Source organism: Haemaphysalis longicornis, unplaced genomic scaffold, assembly GCF_048455015.1.
Source record: "Haemaphysalis longicornis isolate Haplotype H1 unplaced genomic scaffold, Haemaphysalis longicornis Haplotype H1 scaffold_7, whole genome shotgun sequence".
Taxonomy (NCBI): domain Eukaryota; kingdom Metazoa; phylum Arthropoda; class Arachnida; order Ixodida; family Ixodidae; genus Haemaphysalis; species Haemaphysalis longicornis.
The window spans coordinates 176,364,725-176,390,029 of record NW_027526422.1 but is presented as its reverse complement, the minus strand read 5'-3'; positions in this window follow the sequence as shown (position 1 = coordinate 176,390,029).

The following is a 25,305-nucleotide window of genomic DNA, read 5'->3' as shown; positions in this document are numbered from 1 at the left end:
GACGCCAATACATGGGCCACCGGCGGCCTTCATTAATTGCATGCGGAGCCCGAACTTAACACCTTCCGTTGTTGATAGTGCACAGCCAATGCAATTCAGGCCTTTTTTCTTTCACGTACCATAAACTTCGTACCCGCTCACGCACTTTCCCCTCCAGACAAATGAATACTATCACGATCTATGTAACGACAGGGGAAATGAATGCGCACCAATGTAACAATGGTCTGTTGCTGCTGAAAGCGCGGGCATAGAGCAAGCTGACCAAACGAAATGTTATTCTCGGCAGCTTCCAGGGGATATAAAACGACTTTGCCCTTCCCTAGCTGCGACTTTATTAGAGCACTCAAGCTGCAGGAGTGCTCCACTGCGCAACAGCGAAAGCCCACACCCGATGTGTGCAAACTTATTGCAGTTCTTAATTAGTTTGAGAGGTCCGACAACTGCAAAATGCTAATACTTGACAAATGTGACCGCGGGAGCTGCTTAGTGGCTAAGCCGTTTGCTTTTGATGCGGTTTTGTCTCTTTCAGATCTGCTTTTTTTCGAAGGTGCACTTGTAGTGACTGCCCAACTCGCTACATTACCTCTAATGCTACTTGTTCCCAAGCGGAGTACTGCTGTAAGCGAATTAAAGAGCGTCTACTAAAAAAAATTCCATCTCATGCTCTGCGTGTTAAATTTCCTTTTCATTTTGTTACAGCATAATCTGTTATAAGATTCCGCAATGTAGCACACGCAACGATGGCCGGTGGTCAGGCGGTACGATGACATACTGATAGTAATGCACACATCCAGTATAGCTATCGCAAAAGTAATTGCAGTGGTCAGAGCTAATAATGCAGTGACTGAGCGTTAACCAAAGCTTACTTTTAACAAAAGTGTGGCTAACACATTAGATAAGGTGACAGCTAACGAATATTCAGGATGACCAAATATTCTAATTCATTGGTAGTATTTATGTGCCTGTTGTGCGATTTTTCTGTTTTGTTACAAATTTTAAAAATGTGCGCCATTTGTATTAAGCACTGGTATTTCAACATGCAAGTACGCAGGCCTAAATTTAAGTCTTCAGGATTAGCGTGATGGGCGATTCCACAGCGACGATTGCGATTTCAAAAAAGGGAAGAAAATATATCCCACCGTCACATCTCTTGGCGGTGGCTTTATGAATAGTCGCTAGGACAACATGAAGTTTTGGCGACGAAGTAGGTGGTACATCGTCGTTACGTCATCTGTTTACAAGCGAGCGATACAAGTCGCCCGCTTGTATCGCTCAGGGACATAACCCAGAATTATCGCCTACAGAGAGAGACCCTACCTCTTGCCTTACCGTGATCTTTTCAGAGAAAAACAAGCCACCCTACGGCACATACAATACGGCTGCTTCCCACAGTCGACGCGTCTTCACTTATAGCAGCCGAATCGCTACGACGCTGAATGTAAATAATGCTCAGCAGTAGGAACCCTCCGCCACAAAATCGGGGTTGTTGACTTTAGCCTTGAGCACCCTTCTCACTTTCCGTCAACTACCCAACAAGAGAAATGGGAGGTACTGCTGTCCAGCCCCTGCCTGCCTACCCACCTTCAGTTGGTGGACAGAGCACAGGCGGCGCGGGCTGCATATATGAGCTCCACTGAAGAAATAACCACTCCCCTGGGCTGCACTCTGGGCCGTTCAGAAATCTGAATAGAAGTACTTCATCCTCCTGCTCCTTCTCTTCCTCCTCTACCGTCTCGGCCACCGATCTAGTCGCCTCCGTCCGTGGCGACAGAGACGGAGAAGTGAGATCGTTTAACTTAACAACGGCTTTGAGCTTCCTCTAATTTTATAAAAAAGTTTCCACCCATCTTATACAGGAATACAATTCAACCAACCACCGTTCATGCATCATCATTGATTTAACCTTTAAAAAATCTTGTTGAAGTAATAAAGGTGTGGTTAAGTGCATTTCACTCCTCTCTGGTCTTACTATTTGTAGAGCGGCGGGACTGAATTTAAGGAACGTCGCATTGGTAAACGTTCTGGGTGCCGTTTACAGCTTTGCTTTTCAACCACATTCCCAAGGGTGCATTGGTGCATTAAGTTTTTCTAATATCTCGTAATTGTTTCAAGTTTGCTTTGCAACTGCGCCACCGTCCTTATGGAACAGCAGCATTATGAATTTTTGTATGTATTTTGTTTTGGCTGTCGTTTTAAACTACTAACCGTTTTTTTTATTTCAGTTATATTTCAACTCTAAGTGGAATGGAGTACTATTTAGCGCATGTTGGATTCTGGTGTGTACAGAGGATGGTGTTGAAAGTTGCAGGTACCTGTGAAGCGGCGGAAAGCGCGGTGAATTAATCAAGGTGTACAGGAATTAAAAGCAATCTGAGTGGCACCAAGCGCACAATGGAGCTGAACTTCAATCTGGTAAGTTGGATGAAGGCGAAATATCGTAGTCGCATCTTCGGCGGATAAAACGAACGGCTTTTTTTTTGTATTAATTCTAATTGTGCAATGTAGAATGCTTTGTTCTGTCCTCTGCACTCACCATACCGCCTAACTTACCCCGAATCCTCAGTGCTATCTTTGCCTACCCTAGCATATCTTGCGCCAAAAACAGATCTCCTTCACTGCCTAATAAAAATTCAGCCTTGTTCACCGGAACAAGTTTTTCGTGTCCTGGGTCACATGTATCTTAGGGTTGAGGCAAGTAGAAAAACATTCTAGCACTGCTAAGCACTCCCTATGATGTAGATAACGTGTAAGCATTGGTGTTGAATTGTGGAACGGATATACCGGCGCTGTGGACGCCCCACGCTTCAGAGCTGCTGTGGATGTATGTTGTTCACGGACTGTTGCCTGATACACCGCAAAAAAGAAGTGCGTACAATTGTCGCAGAATATGGAGCAGGTTTGTACTATTTTCGGTAATATAGCGCTGTCTCTAAGTTGTACGTGTCACCCTTTGTGCCCCCTAACAACTCAAAGAATATACACGCGTTAAAGCAGCATTCAACAAAATGACGTCCGCAGGCGCGAGTGTTGGCGAATCGATACCCGGCGCGTCTGCTCTGCGAGCAATATTCTTTGGGCGCGGGTGTTCCTGGAACCGACGAATTACATCAAGATTACTGTAGCTAAAACAAGGCTATTCTATGCTAGTGCTGTTAGGGCGAAACATTCTCCCTATCAAAAGAGATAATTTTGCTAAGCTTTATTATCACCGTCTGCAATGAAGATGCTGCTGATGACGTCGACACTATCGAAGAGAGTGAATAAATGTTGGTATTCGACAACGGTGTCTCTGTCGCAAGATGCATTGAGCGCTTTAGGAAACGGCAATCGCATGTTTTGGTCACTAATTACACCGAGAAGTACCAGCATCTAAACAAGGGCGCTGCAATTGCGTTCCTCGAAGAAACCCATGAACGAAGTGACGTGAAGGTGGTCGCCTACTTTGAACGCGCACGCGAAGGTGCCTTAAGCTTCTTAATCCCTTCGACGTGAACCCAGCGCTACAGCAACAGAAACGGAACAAATTATTCACTTTGCTGCGTCGGTACAGCCGGAGGTTTTCGTCGAACTCCGAAGTACGTCAGGAGCCTCTGGCGAAGCACCCATTAATAACCGAAGATGGAGCTCGACCTACCCGACAGTTACCGTACCGCGTCTCTTCACACGAGCGCGAAGCCATCCGGACTCAAGTCGACGACATTCTCAGTGAAGACATTACACAGCCATCGAGAAGTCCGTGGGCTGCGCCGGTCGCATTCGTGGAGAAAAAAGATGGCACTTTAAGGTTCTGCGTTCACTAACAGGGACTGAACAAAATCACCAAAAACACAAAAAGAACGTGTACCCCCTGCCACGAATCGATGATGCCCTCGTGCAGGCCGTAGAGTTAGGTTTGAGTTAGGTTTCAGTTAGGCGGTAGCCTAACTCAAAGCGGTGTACCCAGGAGGCACAGAAAGTGTGTCCTAAGACCGACCCGCCTATGGCCGTTTCTGGCATGTTCGGCCAGCATCCAGGTTGTGTTCCAAAGAAGACCGGCCGGAGCGCGGCTGCCGCTCATTCGCTCTTTCAACTGTGAACCGCGCGCCCGGCGGCAGAATATTCGTTTTCTTCGTACAGCCGGTGTTATAAAGGAAACCGGACGGCGTACGGCCCCAGAATGTACGTTTTTCAATTGGTTAGCGGTCCTCGGCCGAATTACGGCAAACGAAAGGCCGCAGAAATTGTGGCAAAAGTTGTCCAAGAGGACACCAGCCTAGGTAAGGTCTCAGGTTATACGTCATTCTTTAGGCAAGCGGCATAAAGCCGAATAAAGGCATGTGTCTGGACGCTGGAGCTCATGCACTATTAGTTGGAAGGAGACCGGCCAGTGTTAAATTGGGTTTTCCCTGGGTGGAGAAAAAGCCATTAGGGAGCCGTGCTACGCGGAGATGTTTTTCATGCGCTCGGTGTTTCTACGTTTTAAATGAACGAACTTCGTTTGTCAAACAGTAATGAGTGTTCTAGGCGAACGGGAAAGGTGAAAAAACTCACTGGACATTACCAGGAAACCTTTTAGGCCATCGGAATGTCATTTATTGCCACAAGAAGACTGTGCAACTCCGACGGGTGAGCTAAGCCTCGCCAGTCATAGCCGCTACCGACCATGCTTCGCCCACCGACTTCCTCAACGTATCAGCTCTAGGCTATTCGCCCCCTCAAGAAATGGAGAGCATTGGAGACATCGACCCAGCAGACATGTCCTCCCCGAGATGATAATGGTTCACTAAAATAACTGGCCTTAAAGGGCGTCAAGCAAGCGGCCTCCACGCAGGAGCTCAACCGGCGCCACGTCAAGTACTCCCCATCAAAAAAAGGCAAGGGCACGCAAAAGCACAACTTTGCGGTCATTCTTCTTACAATATTACTGCGAAAAAGAATGTTGCACTATTTTATAGGTGATAAACGTACAAGAAGCTAAGCTTGTGCATTGGTAGGCTCAACTTCATGCCGTGCACTATGTTACTTCATGGGCTTTTATGACTGCCTATACGGAAAAAAAATGTTATTTTAAATTTTCGATAACAACAGAGCCTTGTCAATGACGGAGCCTGGATGTTACTTTAGTTGCGGTGTTTGAAAGTGAGCTTAGCTACACCTGGGATATGACTCAATTGGTTAAACATATTCGCCATCATCCTAGAAAACACGATTTTTCAGGTTTTTTTTGCTCAGCGCCGATTGTTGAATTCACGCACGATTTGGCTCTAGCAATAGATAAGCTTAAAGTAGTTGACTGTATTTTCTTGGACTGCAAAACAGCATTTGACCGTGTTCCATACCACCTTCTGGTTAATACAATGCGGTCTATAAACTGAATGAATCGGTTATTGCATTGTTATTACTATTGGCCTCATATCTTTGTTCAAAATGTTCTCAAATGACTCTATTTTTTACAGGACTATAGCGAATGAACGTGATTCCGAATACCTGCAGCATGATACTAATTTAATGACATCCTGGTGTGCTGATTCAGAAAAGTCGTTGAATGTTATGTTAAAAAGTGTGTTAACGTCACCTGTACAAGAAAAACTTGATTTCAATTGAATACGTATACCGTAAAAACGCTGCTTTAGGAACAGCCGGGGAATATAAATCACTAGACATTTATTTAAGGAGTGCTTAGAGGTGAAGTAGGCACGTTCACAACATAAAAGTTACGGCTGCACGGGTTTTTGGCTTTCTGACACAAAAGTTCAGCGAACCTCATCTAACTTAAAAGAACAATCGTATTTGACTCATGTGCGCTCAATGTTGGAGTACGCATGTGTTTTCGAACAAATGTGTTTTCGTCTCTACATCAAAGAGCTGCTGGATACGTTCGAAAACATGCAGAATATGTGAGTGCGATTCCTATTAGGTAATTGGCACTGTCAACTTAGCATGAGGGAAAGTAAAAGTAAACTTCAATGGTGTTATATTCGTATATTTCACTGTACTACGAAGCGAGAGGCTGCAAGCGAGCGGCCACCTGTGCCCGCCACTGCTCCGCTTCTCGGCCGCGGGGAACAATAAACGCTCCCCCGATTTCTAGCGTAGGAAGTTAGTCGCTCTACGCCAGAATTGCGTCTGGTCCTTCTTCGCGGCGCTCAGCGCTGCCGCCCTGTCTGAGCGCCTTCGTAACGTCCTTACTTCCGGGGTTTCCCCTGAGACGATCGTAACAATTTTGGCGACGAGGGTAAATAAAGTTTTCGTCCAAGTCATTGCACATACTTCATTCGTGTTCAACCATGCCCACCTACGGTGCCTTGGAACCTTTTCACGGGGAAGGAGCGGCGTGGACGGAGTACCTGGAGCACGCCACAACTTTCTTTGACGCCAACAACGTTCCGGACGCGAAGAAAAGATCGGTGTTCCTGACCTTCTGCGGACCCGCAACCTACTCGCTGCGGCGGAGCCTGCTTACTCCGAAGACTCCCGACGAAGTGCCGATAGACGAGATATTCACCGTGCTGTCGAGCCACTACGTGCCCAAGCCCTCCATTGTGGTGTCACGCTTCAAATTCAACAGCCGCACCCGCCAACCTGGAGAAGCTGTCAGCGACTACATCTCAGCCTTGAAAAAGCTCTCTTCAGAATGTGAGTACGGCACTTTCTTACCGGACATTTTTCGTGACCGACTAATTTGCGGCATAGCTGACGCAACAATGCAACGCCACCTGCTCGAAGAAGTAAATTTAACGTTTGACTCTGCGGTGAAACTCCTCGTTGCAATGGAGACCGTAAAGAATGACTCAAGCATGTTGATGAGGAAACCGAGCATGGAGGAGACCCAAGAAATTCATGTCGTGAAGACGGCTCCGGAGCAACGGCAGATAAACTGCTACCGCTGTGGAGATGCGCACTACGCAACTACTTGCAAGCATGCTAAGGCACGATGCGGCGCAGGCGGTAAGGTGGGGCATCTAGCCAAAGTGTGTAGTTCAAAGAAAGCGTTTGACGCTGGGAGCAAAAGTCACTTGAACAAAGGATTCAAGAAAAGAGGACATCCAGTGAATGCTGTAGGGAGCGCGGAAATTCGTTCGCCGACATACGCAACGTGGTCAGTGGGAAGTTCAGGAACCGTTCCGCCATTTTTCGCAATTGTTGAAGTAGCCGGAAAATCGCTTCGAATGGAGCTCGAAACGGATGCCAGCGTCTCCATCATTGGAGAGAAAGCGTTTCATGGGCGCTTTCCTGAACTAACAATAGAGCCCCCGGACGTTGTTCTGAGAAGCTACTGCGGAAAAGTAACACCTGTCAAGGGTAAAGTTACCATTCCGGTACAGTTTGGAAACCGGCAAGCGACCTTGCCGCTGTTTCTCGCCCCTGGCCAGTGCCCTACACTCCTAGGAAGGAACTGGATTAGTGCTCTCGATCTAGACCTCACTGAAGTTCAGTCCATCAAGTCAGTGTCGAGCGTGGACGAGCTGCTTTCGCGCTACAAGAGCGTGTTCTCCGAACGTCCTGGAACCCTCAAGGGAGTAAAAGTCAAGCTATTCATAAAGGAAGGTGCAGTTCCAAAGTTTTTCAAGCCCCCACGGTTCCGTTCGCACTTCAGGACAGGGTTGCAGAAAAGCTGGAAAAAATGCAACGCGAAGAAGTACTCGTACCTGTCAGAAAGTCTCAATGGGCAGCCCCGATCGTTCCAGTTGCGAAGGAAGACGGCAGCATTCGCGTGTGCGGAGATTTCAAGATCACGATTAATCCTGTCGCGGTGGTAGAAAAGTACTCAGTCCGAGAGTCGAGGACCTGTGGGCCAAGCTTTCCGGAGGTCAGATGTTTACGAGGCTTGATTTGAACGATGCGTACCAACAAGTGGAGCTGGACGAAGAATCGCAGAAGCTTTGTACGATGAACACGCCGCAAGGTCAGTTTAAATACACCAGGCTTCCCTTCGGCGTTTCCTCAGCTCCAGACATTTTAGAGAGAAATGGAGAACTTGCTGCAGGCCTTGCCTCTCATCGCCGTGTATTTCGACGACATCATTGTGACCGGAAAGAACGACGCCGAGCACTTCACAAATGTGAACCGTGTTCTGCAACGCCTCGAAGATGCAGGCCTGATGCTTAAGCTAGAAAAATGCACTTTCCTCGTAAACAAGGTGGAGTACCTCGGACCTGTCATCGACCCAGAGGGCCTGCGCCCAACACCAAAGAAGGTTGAAGCAGTCTTGAAGGCGCCAAGTCCCGGGGAAGTCCGACAGCTGCAAAGCTACCTGCGGGTGATCAACTTTTACAGGCGTTTTCTACCAGACCTGTCATCAGTGCTCCGATCGTTGTACTTACTGCTCGTGAAAGACGCGCGATGGAAGTGGACAGCGAAAGAGGAAGAAGTTTTCAATAAAAGCAAGGAGCTGCTGACTTCCGCATCCGTCCTACAGCACTTCGATCCGACAAAGGCCATCGTTCTGGGCGGCGACGCTTCTCCGAACGGCGTGGGAGCTATTCTCGCACAGCGAGTCGAAACTGGAGAGCACCCAGTGTCTTTTGCTTCGCGTAGCCTTCTGCCGGCAGAGCAGAAGTACAGCCAACTTGACAAAGAAGCCTTGGCCATAATATTTGAAATCCCCAAGTTCCATCAATACCTATGGGGCCATGATTTCGAGGTAGTGGCAGATCACAAACCCTTGCTGGGACTGCTGGGACCGGACAAACTCATGCCAGAGCGGTCGTCACCCCGAATGATTAGATGGACAATCCGCCTCTTTCATTGCGGTGTGCTGCCACCTAGCGTGCCTAGCGGAAGTTGAAGCCGTAGGTTTGCCGGCGTTTCCTCCGGCTGCGTTCTCGTTGTATGCACGGCAATCCCACATTACGGCGAGGAGCAGCCGAAGTTTTTCTTCTGTGTTGGTGTTATAACGCCTTAAGACGACAGCCCCTGGTCATCACATAATACCAGGCGGCTTCTTATCACTGAATGAGGGCTGGGAGAGAAATCTCGGACAGATCCGTGTGCCGTCCGAGTAGCAGAGCGAGCAGTACTTGGAGTCGTCTGGCATGAAGTACGATCGCCAGCTCAACAAAGGCCGGCAGTTCGCTGGACACATGTACGATTGGTGCACGCGATTCGCATGCGACTGATCGTTACGACTGTCGCCACGACTAGTCGTACGCGTGACTTTGAGACGGCCCGATGCGCGCATGAGATGCGTCGTCGGCGTCGCTCCGCCCACTGTTTTTGCTCCATGGTCAACTACGATGATCGCTGAGCTGAATTTGTAGATTCTGCGCGTTTGTTCGCAAGAAATGGATAAAGCAAGCAATCGTGAAGCGTTTTCTGCCTTCGGAAACAGTCCGCGCACACGCCGGCCGCGCCTGCCAGCTCGGCACACTCAGCGGCTCGAACCGGCGCAGACCACGGTAGCAACGGTAGCAACCGCGCTTGTCGCTGCTCTTCTGAATCAATCTGATCGCTAAAAAGTTCTACATGCGAGAAAGTAGGTGTTAGTGTGGTGAAAATTTGTGCTAGGGATTGTTGTCAAGGCTTATTTTAAAAGCGGCGATCAGATATATCTGCCGCGATGCAAGCTGACCGGTCGCCGCGGCGCGCGGTGCGCCGAGCAGCCGAGAGATGGCGATACCTGCGCGGAAGCATCGAAACAGGCTACGCAGATGTTTCGGTCACCGATCACTCAAACGGCAGTTATAACTTAAATAGAGTTCCACATGCGAGAAAGGGGATGATAGTGTAGTGAAAAGTTGTGTTGCGGATTGTCATTCGCAGTTGCACAGATAGCAGCGATCAAATATCCGCCAGGATGCCGAGCCGACGCGAGCGACGCAAGCCGCCGTAGCCGATTGCGTGCGGCCGACGGGAAGCGATAGAAGCCGACACCGTTCCCTTTTCGGCACTCCGAGTTACAGCGGAACGTAGCACAAGTTGTGGGCATGGTTCCGCGCACAACGAGCACACACAAAAAATCAAACGATGTAAATACAACCACGACCCCTTCCCGCTTGTGCGGGAGCTGTGGGGAATGTCGTCTGCTGCCCCTACTGGACTGCTTAGGGACTTGGCCGCTAGGGGATTGCGCATGCGCAGTGGGGTTGTGAAAGAGGCGGATTACGCATTCGCCGTACAGATACCAGCTCATCTACCGACCGGGAGCGTGCCTCAGCAACGCCGACGCCTTGAGCCTACTGCCGCTACCTGCGCAAAAAGCGCACGTCCCACAGCCCTCAGATATCTTCATGCTTGAAGGATCCTATCCACGACTCCTTTCTCCTTCGACTATTTCGAAGGCAACCCTTCGTGGCCCAATACTGTCTCGTCTGCTTCGAGCGTTATTGTCAGCTGACGAGATTCCACGAGGAAAAGAATGTCGCTGTTTCAAAAGTGCCAGACGGAGTTCAGCATTCACGAGAACTGCGTTTTGCAGGGTGCCCGTGTTGTTATTCCCGAGTCCCTGCAGGAAGACGTTCTATGCTTGCTCCACGAAACACATCCTAGAGTGGAGAAAATGAAAACAGTCGCACGAAGCCACGTGTGGTGGAACGGACTTGACCAACACATTACCGATAAAGGGAAGAACTGCCAGGCATGCCAAGAAAACCTTCGCATGGGAAGGAGAGTTCAATCGACTCCCTGTCCGTTCCCTAAAAAAACATGGTCGCGACTTCATGTGGACTTCGGCGAGCCATTCAGAGGCCATTACTTTGTTTTGGTCGACCCGTTTTCAAAATTGGTGGAAGTGGTCTCAGTGACTTCACTATCTGCGGAATGTACTATCAAGTGCCTGCTGAAAATTTTCTCAACGCATGGATTACCAGATATAATTGTATCTGACAACCGCACTGCGTTTACCAGCGACAAGTACGCTGACTTCCTCGTTCGCAACGGAATTCGCAGGATTCTCGTTCCCCCCTACCATCCTGCTTCGAACGGCGCTGCCGAACATGTCGTCCAAACCATCAAGTCGAAGCTCAAGAAAGCGCAGCCGGGGATTTTCAGACGAGCATCGACCGCATCCTGCTGTAACGTAGTATTTTGGTTAAATACTGCCGCTACTGAAGCATGAAGATTGCAGTGAAGAAGTCGAAACGTTGAAGAGAGGTTTAAGGTTAACTTGTTTAATTTACTGATGACATTGATGAAATTTAGCACATACAAACTTGGAACAATTACACTTATTACATAGATGAAAAAGACCGTCAAAAGATTAAGAGTACTCAACGAAACATGGTTGGCGGGAGAAGGGCTCCCGGCGTCTGGCCCCGACGATCGGCAGCAAGCGGCTCTCCTGGTGTTGCTCTCCGCTCTCTCCCCCTCAATCGCCAGAGGGGCCGCGTTATATTTGCTTTGGGGGGACGCATTGGGGGAAAAAGCGCATCCTAGCGTGTGCGGACCGGGTGGGAAAAGGCTAAGGACCACCCGCAGCCAATCAGGAGGACGCTTCTAAGCTCCAATCAGACATGTCCCCGCCAAAGTGAAAAGGACCAAAAACACAGACACAAGGTTTCGACTCGAAAACGCGCGCTTGGAGAATTTACGGGCGTAGAGCAAGTAGTTAGACAAAACGCACTAACGTAAACAGGGGAAAAGGGAAGGTCGTCGGAAGAACGCAGCGGCCCGCGTAGGCGCGCAACGGGGGGGTCGGAGACGCCAGTGCGTGCGGTAACGGAAACCGAGGCGAGGGTTCGCTTCCCCCACCAGCCGTCGTCTCCCGGTCGGCCGACGGGCCGACACACGCGCCGGAGCCGCTTCTCAGAAAAATAGGGGGCCACGGCCCAGCCGCGTCCGAAGCGCTTTCGCACACAACATTTTGGAGGAAGAGCCCTGGCTGTGGGCAGAACTTAAAAACAACCAGAAAACATCAAGAGATCTCCGCTTCGCGACACCTTCCCCGACGGAAAAAAGAGTGGCCTCACTCTTGCACAAAATTTAAAACATAGGAAAACATTTTCGCCAACTGACAGCGATACTTAAATGACATGGCATGCGGACTCGAGAAGGCAAACAACAGGCTCGCACACATGTTGGTCGATGAAGCATGTAGGCTGGATCAGTCACCACACACGCGTGCACCTAATAGAGTTCCGTTTTCAGTTCACGCACGCATAGTCTCTTGTGCAGCACAGGCGAAAAACATTCCATTCATACGACACAAGAAAATGACAAGGACCCCATGAATAACATCGAAATAACATGTGCATTCTAAAAGCCATCTCCATAAAGAAATCGTAAAGGCAGCTCCGCCAGTCAAACCATATATGCAGTACTAAGCAGTAAGACGCGAAATAGTCTGTCCTTGAACAACACATCGTAAAAAACACAAGATAAAGTAGCCTCCTACCCAACTCAAAGTAATCTGCAAATAAAAATCCAAGCACTATCTGGGCAATCGCCACTCGAGCAAAGACGACCCCTGCACATAGATTGCTACAGACGGCTTAAACGAAGGCTCTAAAGGGCATAAAGACAAATGCATACAACGACGCACTTTACCGAAGGGGGATCTCCCGCACGGATGAAAATCTACATACATCAGTCATCGTTGGGCACTTCACTCGACACATTTCTATATTCAACTGTACTCTTCCTAAAACAGCCTAACTCGTCAACGATGACAAAATGCACCCTAGATAAATCCACGCGGTCGTTCAAACACTCTACTCTTACGAAAACGTGTGACAAAGAAACTACTAGAAACCAACACAACAAAATGGGCTAAAAAAAAATGACTTCCGAGAAAAACTGCCAACCATCTCAACATAAAAGACAAATGTCAAAACTTGGCGGTCACGCATACGAAGTATGATACAAAATAAAGGTTGGCACCTGACGAAGCTTTTAAGAACATTTCACTCGCTTCTTGCCCGTCATAACTAACAAACAAAAAATAAAATTGAACAAACATTTGTATAAGAACACGAGCGGAAATGATATAGGTAGAGCATGATCAATTATTGACAAAGAAGACTTGAAACTACTCATTAGTTAGCGTTCATGCTTACGGAAGAAGAAAAGAGTCAAATCTCAGCAGTGGTGAGAAACTTCCGCCAACCCGACGCATTCGCAAAACTGCATACCCGCGAGCTCTCCCCGTCCGCGGCATCCCGGGCACCCCTGCTGGTGTCTTTGTTTGTACTTCGAGTAGCGTCGTGCAGCGTAAACATCTCTTCTGAACTCCTCGTTTCCCTCAGACCCCCAACCCCGAAGTGGCTGCCGTATTTGCTTCAAGACATAACCTAACTCCGGTGGAAAGGAGCCGAGGAAACGGATATCAGCAGTCTCTAATATAGCGAGATCTGCGCAAAAATCAGCCTATTCATAGGCGCGTGGGGGTCTTCTTCGGGGCTCCTTCGCCGGGAGAGCCGAACGCCTGTGCCGTTAAGATTCTGACTACAAAGCTGTCCAACTCCCGCGCGAAGAGCCCACATACCCCATGAAAAAACGGCTGCACGCTCATAAATGTTGCTTCAGCATCCACAGCGGCTAGTTACATAAGCAGGCTGGTGCTGGCAAAGAAAATGAAGCAAAGACAACCAATCAGTGGGCGCCCCGGACACGCGGAGAAGAAAAGCCTACAGGCCCACAGTCATGCGGTGCGCCGAGAGGCAAAAATCTCTCACCTTACTGCGTGCGCGGGAAGCTCGCCGCCGCGATGGAGAGTGGCCGGCGCGGGGACGGTCGGTCCGCGTCGGGGCCGGGGGCTCTCCCTCGCAGGAGCCGATGGCGGGCCCAGCTTGCGCCGGGCTGGTAGCGCGGTGATGGCCGTGGAGTAGGAAAGTCTTTGCCACTGTCGCACATGTCGTCGCTCGCCTTTTCCATCCACGGTGTGCGGACGGAGGCCGTGAGATCAGCTGAAGCTTGCTCGGTAGAGTGGATGGAGAGGTTAATGATGAACAGCAGGAAGATGAACGATGAGTGGGGGGAGCCCATGATGGCAGAGGGGGTGTTCGCTACCCCGCACCTATCACCACTTTTGTAACGTAGTATTTTGGTTAAATACTGCCGCTACTGAAGCATGAAGATTGCAGTGAAGAAGTCGAAACGTTGAAGAGAGGTTTAAGGTTAACTTGTTTAATTTACTGATGACATTGATGAAATTTAGCACATACAAACTTGGAACAATTACACTTATTACATAGATGAAAAAGACCGTCAAAAGATTAAGAGTACTCAACGAAACATGGTTGGCGGGCGAAGGGCTCCCGGCGTCTGGCCCCGACGATCGGCAGCAAGCGGCTCTCCTGGTGTTGCTCTCCGCTCTCTCCCCCTCAATCGCCAGAGGGGCCGCGTTATATTTGCTTTGGGGGGACGCATTGGGGGAAAACGCGCATCCTAGCGTGTGCGGACCGGGTGGGAAAAGGCTAAGGACCACCCGCAGCCAATCAGGAGGACGCTTCTAAGCTCCAATCAGACATGTCCCCGCCAAAGTGAAAAGGACCAAAAACACAGACACAAGGTTTCGACTCGAAAACGCGCGCTTGGAGAATTTACGGGCGTAGAGCAAGTAGTTAGACAAAACGCACTAACGTAAACAGGGGAAAAGGGAAGGTCGTCGGAAGAACGCAGCGGCCCGCGTAGGCGCGCAACGGGGGGGTCGGAGACGCCAGTGCGTGCGGTAACGGAAACCGAGGCGAGGGTTCGCTTCCCCCACCAGCCGTCGTCTCCCGGTCGGCCGACGGGCCGACACACGCGCCGGAGCCGCTTCTCAGAAAAATAGGGGGCCACGGCCCAGCCGCGTCCGAAGCGCTTTCGCACACAACATTTTGGAGGAAGAGCCCTGGCTGTGGGCAGAACTTAAAAACAACCAGAAAACATCAAGAGATCTCCGCTTCGCGACACTGCTCTCCTGCCGGACTACGCGGCACTCGTTAACAGGGTCGACACCCTCTGAGCTCCTCATGGGGCGAAAACTTCAAGCAGCTGTGGACCTGCGAGCAGATGTGGAGTCTAAATCTCTCAAGAAGAAGCTTCGCTGCTGCGAGAATGCCTGCATGGCCCCTATGCCTTCGCCCGGAGAGCCTGTATTCGCACGAAACTTTCGCCCAGGCCCTGCTTGGATTCCTGGAACTGTCTAGATTTCCACAAGCTTGTCTTCAGTCGAGGTAGAGCTGCAAGACGGCACAGTCTGGAAGAGACTTGGGGACCGCGTTCGACCGGGAACTGCTCCATGCATTATCTCCGACGACGAAGAGCCACCACAAACCACACTTGAAGCTGCCGAAAGTTGTCAGACCGACGCCGGAGGCAACACAACACCGGATCTACTGTTTATGCCGACGCCTCAGCCGCCGAGCATCGTTCGCCAGCCGAGTCCCGCTTCACAAGCAACGGGGCCAGACACGAAACTTGAACCGCAAGAGGGGTCGGACCGCCATCTTCGGTGATCGCGCCGACGACGGAAAGCCGCCAGCTATGACACACAGTGAAGACAGGCTCCCCAAGTGGTGAACTGATCAAATGGGGGAGGAGTGTTATATTCGTATATTCCACTGTACTACGAAGCGAGAGGCTGTAAGCGAGCGGCCGCCTGTGCCGCCACTGCTCCGCTTCTCGGGCGCGGGGCAAACGAGGGAGAGGGCGATCTCTTGGAGGCAATAAATGCTCCCCCGATTTCTAGCGTGGGAAGCCAGCCGTCTCTACGCCAGGATTGCGGCTGCTCCTTCTTCGCGGCGCTCAGCGCTGCCGCCCTGTCTGGGCGCCTTGGTAACGTCCTTACTTCCGGGGGTTTCCCCTGAAACGATCGTAACAAGTGGTTAGACGTGAAAGATCGCAGACGAAACCTCAAGTTGAAATTTTTTCGTAATATCTATTATTGGAAAACTGGAATAGAAGGGCAGAAGCATATCCAAGCGCCATTCTACATATCCCAAAGTATTACCGCTAGCTTCAAGCAAATTAAAAACTTTCCTTTAATAACTTTCCTTGCGCGATTCAGTTTGTCTTAGATCTATACGAGAGTGTAATTATCTTCCACGTATGATTGTAGCCACTGTTTATAGTAACGAATTTCACCGCGCTTTCTAGAATTATTATGTTATTGTTCTCAAATTTGCTGCTTAGTGCTATGTATGTCCCTGCTGTAATGCATGCAAAGGCGAAGCAAGTATCAAGTAAACAAACAAACAAATACATAAATAAATAAATAAAATAAATACATAAATAAATAAAAATCCATACCTAAATAACAATAAATAGATAAATAAATAAATAAATAAATAAATTTGTTGAGCCGCAAGTTCCCCTCCGACGGGTTGGGAACATTACGCCTTGAACCTGAACAATGAAATATTTATTTTTTTATTCGTTGCAGTCTGTAAGGTTTGCTGTATGAATACTGGCATTGCTATGTTATTGGTTTGAAACAAATGATGAAACTCTATTCCTACGCCTTTCCTTCCGTGAACACAGACGGATTTTAATGCAGCCACCTGAAGCAGGGTGTCATTCGCAACGCGTCTAGAATTTTTAGATGCGGAGTACCTTAGGACAGCGCAATGTCCGCTCGTGTCCATCCGTGCAGACACCACCATCAAGCGAAATTCAAGCGAAATTCGATTTGAGCTGTGAGTTGCAGTGTTATTTCGGGAATAATCAAGGTGCAACTCACCGATGAAATCGAATGACGGTCGGGGCGCAAACCGGATGTGATTCGGTGCGCAACTGGAATGCCATTTCGATTCCCCGTACCCCGCACCCTCACCATCATCCACGGAGTGGAGATGCTGCCATTTTTTTTTAACATCCTACGACATTAAAGAAAAATTAGGTACTTTAGGACTATTAAGTGGTGTGCACGTAACAAAAGAAAACATCATAAAAATAGATTAAAAATGAAAGTACCTGTTCGATCTCGCCTAGGATCAACCCTGTGAAAGATCTTCTGAAAAGTTCATAGATGGGCAAAAAGTCAGCATACTCTTGGTATGAAGGAAATTATATTGAATTCTCCTGAGTGTTTTGTGGAGTATCAAAACGCTTCATAAGGCATTCGCACCGGTTTTTAATAAAACAAAACCGGTCAAGCAACTGTTGTAAAACTAGTTTACTTAGGCATAGCATAAAACTGTTCAGGAATATTGTCCTAAAAGAAATTGGTCAAAAGCGGTGCAATCCATCTTTGTGAAATTTAACCCACTAAAGTATGCGCCTCCGCCCCCCCCCCCTCCATCCCCGTTTATTACAGGTTATCCCCGCCCCACAGAAGATATCAGGTCCTGTACAGTGCATCTATTCCAGCTTTGCAAAGAAATGAATATCTTCTGTATTCGACAGTAAAAGATGCACACCAATTAAAGCAACGACCATTTGTGAGCACTGTTTAGTAAATGAATTTTGCTGTCAACTGACGCTGATAATTAAGCAAGGCTGCGCTCAAGGCTGGACGCTGGTGCTGGCGCGCGGCTCACAGTGATGTCGGTGCAGTGCAACCAAAATGGTTGGTTTGTGCTGCTTCACAGCGCAACTGATTCATCTGCTTGCGTTGCATGCCGTGGTCGTCAACCGGCCTCAGTACAGTTAACGTACTGTGGCTGAACTCCAATGGCCGTAGCATGGCCGAACTTCCGGCAGCTTTAGTCCGGCTGGAGGCCGATGACCGCATCTCGGCTGTCCTCCATTGGGCGTGCTTCGGCCGCACACGGGTGGCTTTGGAATGGCCGGAGCCCTACGGCTGGAATCTGGACGTATTAACGTAAGCCGGTCGACTGGCCGGCGGACACTGGCCCTAGGGGCCGTTGGGCAGTCATGGGAGTACGGCGGTGTACGGCCAAAAGGCCAACATTTGGACACCTGCCGAACACGGTTGCCCGAAAAAGGCCGAACAGAAAATCACCGGCCAAATTACACCGGCTTGATTGAGGCCGAACAGTCTTGTGCTGCCTGGGGCGCTCACCCAACAAAGACACTGACCAACGTAACCCAACGACCTGTATGGACTTGCCGGTGCTTTTAAAAACAAATGAAGTACACGCAACAAAGTGGCACTATCTCTGCGTGGTTGTTGTCACAAACGACATTAAAGCATCGGTCGAATACCGAGGCTGTGTGCATAAATGTAGAAAAATATGTAGTACCTATCAAATTATACTAAGTAAGCGGGTAATTTGAAATTGGCGCTTTTAGATGTCCTTTCCATTAAATAAACTGTCGATTAAGGCAGAAAATTAAGCAATTGGGCAGTAACAACTATATATGTAGCGTGATAAAAATGATATAATTCCACTTTAGGCCATCTGCGATTCAACGACGAGAAGGTCTTTCAGAAGGTCTATGGGCTTTCATTTCACAAAATAACCCTTCAAAACACAAAATGAAAGAAAAAAGACACCTTTTGAAATGAAAAAAAAAGGATACCATTTCAGAAACGCAAACTTCAAATGATAGATCAGATTCGCTAGGACTTCTTTGACTAGACCTGTATAGAAAAACGAGGTTCATCGTTTCAGCACCTGCTTTGAGTAGCCCTGATTGGCTAAAGGCAGGCAACATGAAAGTGGCACGGAAATGCCAAGTGTATTAATTCCTGTGCACGTCAGAGTCAACCTAACTGAAACTACGTCCCTATTTGAAACGTACACAAAGGGGACATTGCTTAAATATACACTTCAAATTCCACTTCCGTACACACAAATTGTCGAAATCCATAAAAAGCCTCACAAACATCAAAAGTCAATTTCTATTCTTTTAAAGACCGCAACCTCCAGGTCAATAATACGAATGTTCCCACAACATGACGCGCGGACGACCTTCTGTGGAACCAGCCACCAAAATTGCTGCAACTGCTTGTGATTCTGCCAAATTATCTGCCAGCCGCTTAAAAGACTAAAGTGTGTTATCAAGAAGTTAGCGCAGCGCACTATTTTTATGGTTTAATAATTTGACTGGTTTGGGTTTTCGGGGCTAACTTTCTAAGCTCATGTGCAGAACCACTGAGACCTTCGTCTCGTATTGCCCTCAGGTCGCTTGAAAATGCATTCATAGGTTCGCCTTTATTTCTAAGAGAACCCAGTATCACACTAGAATCAAAACAAGAGAGATTATTAAGATACATCCAATAAAATAAACTTTGCCTGCCTATGACAAACTGAGACTAGTTTGCCTGGTGTAAGGAAGTATTCATCTGGAGGCCTGTCTTTACCTGTCATACTCCCCACACCACTCAATCGGTTATCATGAACTTCTGAATATCCTACATACCTCATTATATTGCCGCGAACCATACATTGGGTTTGTTTATTTGTGTTTTGCTTTTACCGCCCGGCTGCGCCGGTCTGTGTTATCTCTGCGCCAAGGGAAGCGCGTGTTCCATTCTTTCTTTCTGTGCCGCATGTGTTATCTGTTGTGATAGGGAGAGCATTCCCATCTAACGTGAACAGCCCAGAATAATCTTCTTGGATCTACTATGTTCTCGATGCGAATCGACGTTTCGAGAACCACGCGCGCCAAAAGATGAAAAGCCTGCAGTGCGGACGCCGGGGCATTCGATTCGACGACACTCGCCTGTGCAAGTCACTTTGTTGACCGCTGCTTCGCCGCCTCTGTATTCTTTTGAGTTGTTAGGGGAACACAAGTTTGCTCCAAAAACGTGTTTCTCATTCAAGACAACTGCATCGTCCTTGTCTTCGTGAGATCTGGTGGAGGTGCTGGGTATGAAGGGTGCTACCCAGCCGATCGACGCTACCAAGTCGATCGGTGCTACCAAGTCGACGACATGCTCAGCGACGACATTATACAGCCATCGAAAAGCCCCTGGGCTGCGCCCGTCGTACTCGTAAAGAAAAAAGATGGCACAGTTGACTTCCGGCGACTGAACAAAATCACGAAAAAGGACGTGTACCCCCTCCCCCGAATCGACGACGCCCTCGACCACCTCTGCCACGCGAAGCACTTCTCATCGATGGACCTGAAGACCGGCTACTGGCAAATTGAAGTGGACGAAAGAGACCGAGAGAAGACTGCATTTATAACCCCAGATGGCCTATACGAGTTCAAGGTGATGCCGTTTGGGCTGTGCACAGCACCAGCGACGTTTCAAAGAGTCATGGACACTGTGCTAGCTGGCCTTAAGTGGCACACCTGCCTCGTATACCTCGACGACGTAGTGGCATTCGCCAGGACTTTCGACGAACACCTTGAAAGGTTGGAGTCTGTACTCGAGGCCATTCGTACGTCGGGGTTGACGCTGAAGCCTGAAAAGTGCCGTTTCGCATATGGGGAACTCAAGTTTTTGGGCCACGTCGTCAACGCCGCGGGAGTCCTACCTGACCCGGCAGAAACTTCAGCCATTGCGAACTTCCCAAGGCCGAAAGACAAGAAGGGCGTGCGAAGATTTCTCGGGCTGTGCGCATACTACCGGCGCTTCGTCGAAAACATCGCACGCATTGCAGAGCCACTCACGCGCTTGACGAAAGATAGCACCCCTTTCAGCTGGGAAAACGACCAAGAAAAAGCATTCTGCGAGCTGCAAAAACGCCTGCAAAGCCCGCCCGTGCTCGCTCATTTCGACGAAAATGCCGAAACGGAAATGCACACGGACACCAGTGATATAGGCTTGGGTGCCGTCCTTGTCCAAAAGTAAAGCGGCTGCGAAAGGGTAATCGCCTATGCCAGCCGTGGTCTGTCGAAGGAGGAGAAAAACTATTCTGCCTCTGAGAAAGAGTGCCTGGCTATTATATGAGCGATTTCAAAATTTCGCTCATACGTGTATGGAAGGCCATTCAAGGTTGTAACAGACCACCATGCGGTGTGTTGGCTCGCAAATTTGAAGGACCCCTCTGGCCGTCTTGGGCGGGGGAGCTAGCGCCTGCAGGAGTTCGACGTTACAGTCATTTATAAATCCGGCAGGAAACATTCCGACGCCGACTGCCTGTCCCGCGCTCCCGTCGACCCACCACCACAAGACTCTGATGAAGACAGCGCGTTCTTCGGGATCGTGACGGAGAGCGCCCTAGCCGCCCATCAGCGTGCCGACCCCGACTTACGCGTCATAATCTATTACCTCGAGGGATGCAACGTTGCCGTTCCTAGGACCTTCAAACGCAGCTTACCAGCATTCAGCCTGAGAAACTCCGTCCTTGTGAAGAAGAATTTCAGCCCCGTAACAAGAGCGAATTACCTTCTCGTCATCCCCGCGGACCTTCGTGACGAAATTTTGGAAGCGTGCCACGACGACCCGTCTTCCGGACATCTGGGCACAGCCCGCACTATTGGAAAAATCAAGGCGAGGTACTACTGGCCCGGCCTTACCTCTGACGTCACCCACTACGTCCGGAGCTGCCGTGACTGCCAACGACGAAAAACGCCGCCGACAAGACCCGCCGGACGTCTGCAACCGATCGCCGTCCCATCGAGACCATTTCAACAGATTGGAATGGACCTTTTAGGCCCGTTCCCTACGTCACGATCACAGAACAAGTGGATTGTCGTAGCGACAGACTACATGACGCGCTACGCAGAGACCGCCGCTCTTCCGAGGGGGACTGCACAAGAAGTGGCGAAGTTCTTTATAAGCCAAGTTGTGCTGCGACATGGAGCCCCGGAAGTCCTAATCACAGACCGCGGAACGGCATTTACTGCGGAGCTGATGCAAGGAGTATTACGCTATACAGCAACACGGATCACCGAAGAACGACGGCGTACCACCCCCAAACGAACAGACTAACAGACCGTCTGAACAAGACAATCGCAGATATGCTGTCAATGTACGTTGACGTTGAACATAAGACTTGGGACGAAGTGCTCCCGTATGTCACGTTTGCGTCCAACACGGCTATCCAGGAGACGATGCAGCTGACGCCGTTCGAGCTTGTCTACGGTAGAAGGCCGACTACGATGCTCGACGCCATGCTTCCGCACGTAGAAGACGACGACCTCAACACCGACGTCCACGGATATCTTCAACGTGCGGAGGAGGCCCGCCAGCTCGCTCGAGTTCGTATAACGGACCAGCAGCTGGTGGATGCGGGCCGTTACAACCTCCAACGCCGAGACGCCGAGTACCGCCCAGGGGACCGTGTGTGGGTTTGGACTCCCATCCGACGACGCGGACTCAGTGAGAAGCTCCTGCGACGGTATTTCGGACCCTACAAGATTCTACGACGTGTCGGCCAACTCACCTACGAAGTGATCCCCGATGGTGACTCCGGCACATCAGGACAACGCACGCGGCCTGAAGTCGTCCACGTGGTTCGCTTAAAACCTTTCTACGGTTGATGACGAACTTTTATTTTCATTTGTTCGTGGTTCGAAATGTCGCTTACGTTAGCATCTGGTCGATGCACTCTTAGAGGGGGGTAATGCCACGAACCATACATTGGGTTTGTTTATTTGTGTTTTGCTTTTACCGCCCGGCTGCGCCGGTCTGTGTTATCTCTGCGCCAAGGGAAGCGCGTGTTCCATTCTTTCTTTCTGTGCCGCATGTGTTATCTGTTGTGATAGGGAGAGCATTCCCATCTAACGTGAACAGCCCAGAATAATCTTCTTGGATCTACTATGTTCTCGATGCGAATCGACGTTTCGAGAACCACGCGCGCCAAAAGATGAAAAGCCTGCAGTGCGGACGCCGGGGCATTCGATTCGACGACACTCGCCTGTGCAAGTCACTTTGTTGACCGCTGCTTCGCCGCCTCTGTATTCTTTTGAGTTGTTAGGGGAGCACAAGTTCGCTCCAATAAACGTGTTTCTCATTCAAGACAACTGCATCGTCCTTGTCTTCGTGACAATATCAAGGACAAGCATATTGGCCATTTCAGACGTTATAAATCTGCAACTACGGGTCGTTACCAGTGAAGAAGGTGCCATCAATAGGAACCGGAGGAAAACTGTCATCATTATTGTTTTTAACACGCCAAGCATTTTAAACGTCCCACTTAAGCAGCAAAGCTTGTATGTTTGTGGCGATGTGTTTAACACACTCAAGGTATACAATTCGGAATATGACTTCCCAATCAGTTGAAGCAACTCATGTTGCCTCACTTGAATGAGAAAACTGGTAAGGGGAGAGATCTGTTCACCCTATCCAGTTAATCGGCATGTGAGTGTAAGTGACAAAGCTCGTTTTTTTATATGCGCGTAGCATACGGTTGCACATGGCCCATTACTACCGACAGTGCTTTTTGTTTTTAAATTTGGATTCCAGTTAATACTTCATGTGGTTTATGTTTGAAAAACACGCGTATCCTACGACATATACCCCTATCTGTCATCTCTACGTCATATAATACAACCGAACGTTTCAGTTGCGTGCCCCGGTCGCCCATTGGGCGCTCCTTGTTTGAAGCCAAACATGGTGACTTTTGATGTGGCACATCGCAGAACCCCTGGTTATTCCCAGTCTCATCACGGAAATCAAACAAAAAGACATGCGCGGATGTGTGAAAGTAAGCCAATGTGCACTGCATCATGTTTGCCGTAGGCACGCATCAACTCAGGCTATTCAGCGTTGCAATCATGTCCACGCTCACGTGTTGTAAAACACTGCAGTCACGTCAGTGTTGCCGTTTTGTTTTTAAGTAAAATTAAGGCCTTGCGCACAGATTGATACCACGATGCGTTCTTTACATGCGCCAGAAGATGCGTTTTTTTACACCAATGATTGAGCTAGCAAAAGCGGGAATTAGTAGACAAAAAACTGTATTCGCATGGTGGGGCCACCTAGCAACGGACACCACATTAACCGTTTTACTGCCAATCGCGCACCAACTTGGGAAACCGCACACGCACATCCCTGCCATGATATATTAAGCTCTTGTCGCCTCTTTACCTAACTCCCTGCAAGTTCCTAGACAGCTCGTTTCAAATACATCATAACGGGCATGTCGTGCGATCTATTGAAAAGTCGTTAAACGCACAGATTGTGTCAGGTAGATTTTAAAGAAGACGTGAAGAGCACGTTTGTGGCTCCATGTCGCTCCGTCTTGGTTCAGAACCCCGACCGCATTGGCTCTGGTGAGTCAGGTGCTACCAATGCAGCGAAGGCAAACTAGATATTTACGTATCGGCTGCCAGCTGCCGCGTTGTGTGGCGCAGTTTGTAAAGAATATCTATCTTAAAGATTTCCCAAACATCGTCACACCCTTGTTAGCACGTAATTATACTTTAACTTGTTAAGAGTAATTTGTCGGCATTCCAAAATGCTTCTTTATGTTATAATAAAGTCATGAATAAACTGTTTACATGCCCTCCGGGACATCCTGTTGCGTTACTAGCATAAAAAGTTTAACTGAATCAACACACAAACCACCACGGAATGAGGACCAGCCATAAATAACTCGAAAGAGTAATGGAAAACAGTAGTCATTCACTTACCCAGTTCTCCCTATATAACTGTCCTCACCATACAAACCTGTCACCCTCAAGTGGCGAAAGGGGCGGCGATAGCACGTGCACTCATGCGGAGGCCAAACACCCGATTCTTATTTTCAGATTCGAAAACGGCTTTTCTAAACTGTGCCATAGGCCAGATCTCGCCTCAAGCCTACCAGATTCCTAATAAAAAGCCACAAGCTGACCTTTCACAATTGGGCTGGTTCGCCGTCCACACAGTTATTGCAGAAAGTGAAGTAGCACTCTCCGCAGCCCGGACTCTCGTATCCCGGGCCTGGGATACCAGCACTGCTTCCTTTGAAGCCAGATTCCATGATACTATTGTACTCACGTACAGAGTTACCACGAGAAGTTGCCCCATCTCCGGGCGCAAACGCTCTACCGCCCCGCCACCTCTATCAGTGGTAGAGCAGCGCCTTTAGTGCCAGCTTCAAGCTTAATCCATGCCCCGTTTAGCCACACTTCGTCACATATGCCCCTCACTACATCCCGCAACACCCTGCCAGCACTGAAACGGGCCACAGTAGATCATATGTGGGCCTGCAAATCTCACCCCTTCCCTCTGACCACTTCTGTCGACCAGTGTGAAGCAGCGCTAGGTTGCTCGAACCTGGAAGCTTACGTCATAGTGCTGCACTAGGGCCGGCAAAGTTGCCGTAGCACTACGGTCTTCTGTCACAGAGCTGCACAAAACATTCGTTAAATAACGTTTACCCCTCTCTCTCTCTCTCTCTCTCATACATACATATTTTGTAAAAGTTCCTAAGTCCTGAAAGCTAAGTTCTGAAAGCTAAGTCCTGAAAGCTAAGTCCTGAAAGCATCATAAAGAACCCCACGCAACGTAAACACCTAACTTCATGTACCGGGGTACGCGACACAAGAAGCTCTGCAGAAGGCGACAGCCAAGGTGGCTAAAATGTCACACACCGAATTCGCCAACTTACCCATGGAGATTCTTGTCGCCCCAAACAAGCCCTACATAATCACCACAAACGTCGACGTCATCGACGGGTT